The sequence below is a fragment of the Megascapheus bottae genome, unplaced genomic scaffold (assembly GCF_031878675.1).
Source record: "Megascapheus bottae isolate mThoBot1 unplaced genomic scaffold, mThoBot2.hap1 HAP1_SCAFFOLD_62, whole genome shotgun sequence".
Classification (NCBI taxonomy): domain Eukaryota; kingdom Metazoa; phylum Chordata; class Mammalia; order Rodentia; family Geomyidae; genus Megascapheus; species Megascapheus bottae.
This window is the reverse complement of record NW_028327533.1, coordinates 581415-587431: the sequence shown is the minus strand read 5'-3', so window position 1 is coordinate 587431 and position 6017 is coordinate 581415.

Here is a 6017-nt window from a genome sequence, read left to right as displayed (position 1 = left end):
AAAATAAGTATACCGAATAAGGGTCCTAACAGGGGTAGGAGATAAGGTAAAAGCCCATTAAGCCCAGTCCAGAGGGGGTTATCAGTCAGTTCCCTTCGTCATTTTTCCAGATCTTCCTGAAGGTTCTTGATCTTGTCCCGGACAATGCCAAACTTGTTTGCATAAAAGCAGCATCATTCCTGTAAAGCCAAGCAGATACCTCCCTGTTCTGCGGTTAGTAAATCTAACCCCCTTCTATTTTGGAGGACCATTTCCGCTAGGGAGTCCACTTGGTCCTGTAGATCCTGGATAGTGCCAGATAATGCTGGGACATCTCCAATTAATTGTTTTGATAATTGATTATACTTATGTAGAGACACACCTAATCCGACTGTTCCCGACCCTACGGCCGCAGTAACTCCTAGGGTCACAAGGAGGGGAATAAATGTAATTGCTCGTGTGTGTCTCTTTTCTCCTGTCATATCAAAACTAGGGACAGGTAGGGGCTCGTCCCCTGGTACGACACTTATATCTGGGAGTAATAAAGCGAGAACACAATTTCCTGTCCAGTTGCATGGCAATTGGGTATAGGCCAAATTTCCTCCACAGACAAATATTGTGCCTCGGGGGGGGGCAAAGAGACGGTGTAGGTTGAGAATAGTTCTTCAATATTTCACAATTATTGGAGGGGTACGTGCCAATATCAACATTTAGGGTATTGTTTTGCATTGCACCTGAGAGGCAGGTTGTAAAATTGCCCATAGGTTGGACCCTAAGAGGGGGGCTAGGGGAGCGTGTGTCTTTAGTACTCACATTATATGTGGCGGAAATGGCTAAAGGCATAACTCTCCCTGCTGCTAAACAAAGCCAACAATCACTAGCAAGGACAGGGTTAGAGTTGTTGAGTAAAAGAAAGGTGGTGTTTAAAATATCCATTGTATTTATATCTAAATTTGATGCTTGGTACTTGGGTAATGCTAAGGGATGATACGTAAGTTGAGGCAGTTGGGGTTCTAGTGATTTCAGTACTTGGATATGTTTAATAGCATCTGTGGGCCCTCCTCCATCAGATACGCCTATGGGGGCTGTAAGGGGCCAGCAAGAGGGTTTGCCAATAGTTCCCTCACAGCCGGCAATTTGCAACTGCGTATGGAGTCTTGTATACCCAAAAAGACCAGTGGTCACGTGTGGCCGTTCCTTCAGGGTGAAAGGTTTTGGTCAGGGAGGCTTGAAAGTATTGAAGGCCTTGTTTGCCTATACAAATGGCGGCTGATGTATAGCAAGTGCTGTGCATTGCTGTGGTATATGCGCAGGATTTTGAGCAATTTTGTCTGGCTTGGCCTGTTTTAGAGGGAACTATTTTTGGTTTATTAATGCAAACCCATTTTGATTGATGAAATCCTCCAGAATTAGTATTTACTTCTGCGCCGAGGTAGGCCACCTTAATTGTACAATCCACTTTCCGAGTGTAACTACTAGGAGCTTCAGGCCAATGTCCTCCTGAGCAGTCACAGGGAGGGCCAAAGAGTGCAGTATAAAGTTCCTTTCTTGGGGGGGGGTCCAAAGCCTGAATTTACATTTTTGATTATTATTGAGGCTAAAAGCCATAGGGACACAAGTTTTGGCTGCATCTTTATCTTACCAATTACAGGAATGGTCACGAGTTATTGAGACTCTGCAGCGCCGTGGATCCTAGAAGAAGAGAAAAACTTTCTCAGGGAGGTCCCTGGATTTCTTATACGGTTTTATTAATCTTTCAGGTAACCACCTAGCTCCCCCTTCTTTAGAATTATAAATGCAAGCTGATCCTTTTCCCCAGATAATGACTGGGTCAGGGCCGTTCCATTTTCCCGTCAGTGGGTCTTTCCATAGGGCCTGGGCGTAGTCTGTTTGTGTGGTGGGATGCCAAAGGCGTTCTGCGGCAGATTTGCCATTAGCGTCAAGAGTTAAAAAGTTTAAGACAAAGAGAGCATGTAATAGTAAAGTCTTATAGTTTCCTTTAAGGGAATATAATGCTTCTTGTGACGCAAGTTTAATGAGGGTGTTTTTTTAAGTCTGATGAGCCCTTTCCACTATTCCTTGTCCTTGGGGGTTGTAGAGGATTCCAGTAATATGTTTTATGCTCATTTGGGAGCAAAATTGTTTGAACTTTTGACTGGTGTATCCGGGCCCACTATCCATCTTTATAGTTTGGGGTTGTCCCATGACAGAAAAAACATATAGGAGATGGTTTATAACATCTTATGTGGCTTCCCCTAAATGAGAAGAGGCACAAATAAATCCACTAAAGGTATCAATGGTAACATGTACACATTTTAACCATCCAAAGGAGGGGACATGAGTAACATCCATTTGCCAAAGTTGTCCAGGTATGAGCCCTCTGGGGTTTACACCTACATGGGGTTCAGGGAGCAGGATTAGGCAATTTTTGCAGTTTTTAACAATTTGTCTTGCCTGTTCTCTAGTAATTTTAAATTTTAAGCGCAGGGTATGAGCATTAAGGTGGTGAACAGCATGGGCCTCTTGTGCAAGGGTCACCGGATCAACTGTTTGAGATAAGGTAACTATTTGGGTTGCCAAGTCAGCTAATTCATTACCCCGGGTTAGTGGCCCAGGTAGGCCGGAATGAGCACGAATATGTCCTACAAAAAAGGGGTACGAACGTTGTCTAATAAGTTTCTGTAATTCAAAAAATAATTGAAAAGTAGGTGTAGTAGGTTGAATAACCGGAACCATTTCTAAAACTTGTAAAGCTCTGACAACACAATGGCTATCCGAAAACAGATTAAAAGGGTGGGTCTTTAATAACCAAAAAACACAAAGTGCAGCAAATAATTCTACGAACTGAGCAGATTTAAAGGAAGTATTTACAAAGTGGGGAACATTATCGATAACATATGAAGCTTTTCCATTTTTTGATCCATCAATGAAGATGTTCAAAGTCTTGGGGACGGGCTTTATTAAGGTATTTTTTAGAAAAACGAAAGGAGTAATATTAAGGAATTGAATAACTCTGTCGCTGGGCATGTGCATATCAAAACTACCCCGGAACCCAGTGCATAACAAAGCCCAATCATCTTGTCTTTGTTGCAGCCAACTAATTTGCTCCTTAGAGTAAGGGGTAATTATGATATCGGGATCTTTTCCAAAATAACTGACTGAAGTTTTTAATCCTATAAAGATAAGTTGAGATATTAATAGGGGTAGTGGGGTAATACTTTAGATTGAGAGGCAGAAGCATGTACCCAAAATAGGGGTACTGCTGTCTGTCACAGTAAACCAGTGGGGGTGAATTCGGTGGCAAATATAATTAAATAAAGAGGCAAATTGGGGTCAAAATGGCCTATATTTTCTTGGGTAATAGCTGCTTCTAGTTTTATTAAGGCCTTTTCAGCCTCTGGAGTAATTTTTCTTGGGGACGTGGGATCAGAATTTCCCTGCAAAATATTAAACAAGGGTTTTAATTATCCTGTTGTTAATTTAAGATAAGGGCGTAGCCAATTAATGTCCCCTAGAAGTTTTTGAAAATCATGTAGGCAAACTAATTTATCCCTTTTAATTTTAATTTTTTGCGAATAAATTAAGTTGGGTTCTAATTGAAATCCTAAAAATAAAAAGGGATAGCAGGTTTGAATTTTTTCTGGGGATATAAAAAATCCTCTATCTTGTAAAGTAATAATTATTTTTTGAGTCACTTGCTGCGCCTCCATTTCTTGTTTGGAGGCAATTAATAGATCATCCATATACTGTATAATATATATATGAGGGTATTGAACACGAATTGGGTCTATGGATTGAGCCACAAATTTTTGACAAAGTGTAGGCTAATTGGCCATGCCCTGTGGGAGTACTCGCCATTGAAAGTGGGGGTTAGGGCCTTTATGATTCACCACGGGGATGGAGAAGGCAAATCTTTTACAATCTCCAGGATCGAGGGGAATGGAGAAAAAACAGTCTTTTATATCTATTACAATTTTAAAGAATCCCTTAGGGATAGCCGTGGAGAGGGCAGTCCAGTTTATAGGGCTCCCATGGGTGCCATGGTTTTACTAATTTCCCTTAGATCCTGTAGTAACCTCCAAATCCCATTTTTCTTTTTTATAACAAATATGGGAGTACTCCAGGGAGAGGTAGAAGGTTCAAGATGTCCCTGCTCTAATTGTTCCTGCACCAACTGAAGAGCAGCCTGAACCTTTTCTTGAGGCATGGACCACTGGTCTATCCAAACCGGATTGTCAGATTTCCAAGTTATTTTATCGGCTTGGAGCGCAGGGGGAGCAGTGGTTTTTAGGAAAAAAGTTCGGTCCCAAGACCTTTTCTATCCCATTTAGGGGTGGGTATAATTGGGTGACTAATTCCTTGCTCATGCTTTCCCAGCCCTTTTCCTGGCAAATATCCAGACTTAAGCATTATGTTAGTCATAGTCTCATTAGGACTGAACATGATAATTCCCATTTGGGTCATTATATCTCTTCCCCAGAGATTTACAGGGAGTCCTTCCACAACAAAAGGTTTAACTGTCCCAGTGTTTCCCTCAGGGTCCGTCCATGTTAATATTTTAGAACTCTGGAGTGTATTTCGTGTCTGCCCAATACCTTGCAAGTAGGTAGTGGTGGGTTCCAGAGGCCAAGAGATAGGCCAATGTTGTTTTGCAATGACAATAACATCGGCCCCTGTATCTAAAAGGCCCAGGAATTGTTTTCCTTCCAAAAAAAGCTTTAAGGTTGGTTGAGATTTCGTCAATTGATGTACCCAGAATACATCTGTTGATCCTGGGGTAGAATTGCCACGTTGGGGATGTTTATATGGGAATTGTCCTATTACCAGAAGAGGGAGGGCTTGGGCGATGCGTTGGCCCACTGAAATGGTAAGAGGGCCTTGAGAGGAATGCACTAAAATTTTTAATTCCTCTGAATAATCATTGTCAATTACCGAGGGGATGATGGAGAGTCCTTGCAGTGAGCTTGAAGCTCGGCCTATAATAAGAAAAAACATTCCCGGCAGGGGGGGGCGAACTTTCCAGAATTTATTACAACTGTTCCTTCTTCTGGGGTTATAATTCTGGTGGTGGAGGAACAGAGGTCCAGTCCTGTGCTGCCTGCAGTGGCTTGGAACAAGTCTGAGTCAGCGATGTTTGCATTAGAGGCATATTTTGGGCGGGAAGGGTCATTGGTTGTCGTGGTGGGTAGGTAGGGCCCCATGCTGGGGCCCGTAGCCCATATCCCAAGACTGCAGACAAAGGCTGGCCATTTATATCGGTCTTGGACCGGCACTCTCTAGCCCAGTGAAGGCCTCTTTTGCATTTAGGACAAAGGCCAGGGGGAGGGGGGAGGGGAATCGCCCCAGGAACATTGGGTTGTTTAATAGTTCCAGGGCATTCTCTAGCAAAATGTCCGATTTGTCCACATTTAAAACAGTATTTAGGGCTAGATATTTGTCCTAGTTTTCCTGAAGGCGGAGTCTGGTTCTGAAGTATGGCTCCAATGGCCAAATTAATAGATTTAGACATTTTATATTCAAAGGAATCCACATCATTACAAATTTTAATTATACCATTTAAGTCTAGGGTCTTTGTTTTGCCTCTTAAAGCAGCTTTACAGGCTGCATTAGCATTTTCTATGGCCAACTGTCTAACTATAATATTATCTGTATCTTCCTCACCTAATATTCTTTGGGCTGTTTCCAACAATCTGGCAACAAATTGAGAATATGGTTCATTATTGCCTTGTACTACCCTGGAAAGAGAGGTGGTAACTGCTCCTGCAGGGGGCACGGCTCTCCAAGGCGGCCAGGGTGGCCTGGGCAGTCTGGATTAATATTCCTGCAGGGAGTCTTTGCTGTTTTTCCTCCGAGGCAAATTTGCCCCTCCCTGAAATTTTATCAGAGGACCAAGAAGCCATTTGTGTATGTTTTTTATTGGTAATAGCTTGATTTTCTGCCTTATCTATGAATTCAGCTTTCCAGGTTAAATATTGACTCCTGGTTAAAACAGATTGTACTATTTTATGCCACTCATGAGGTAATAAATGTCCCTCACC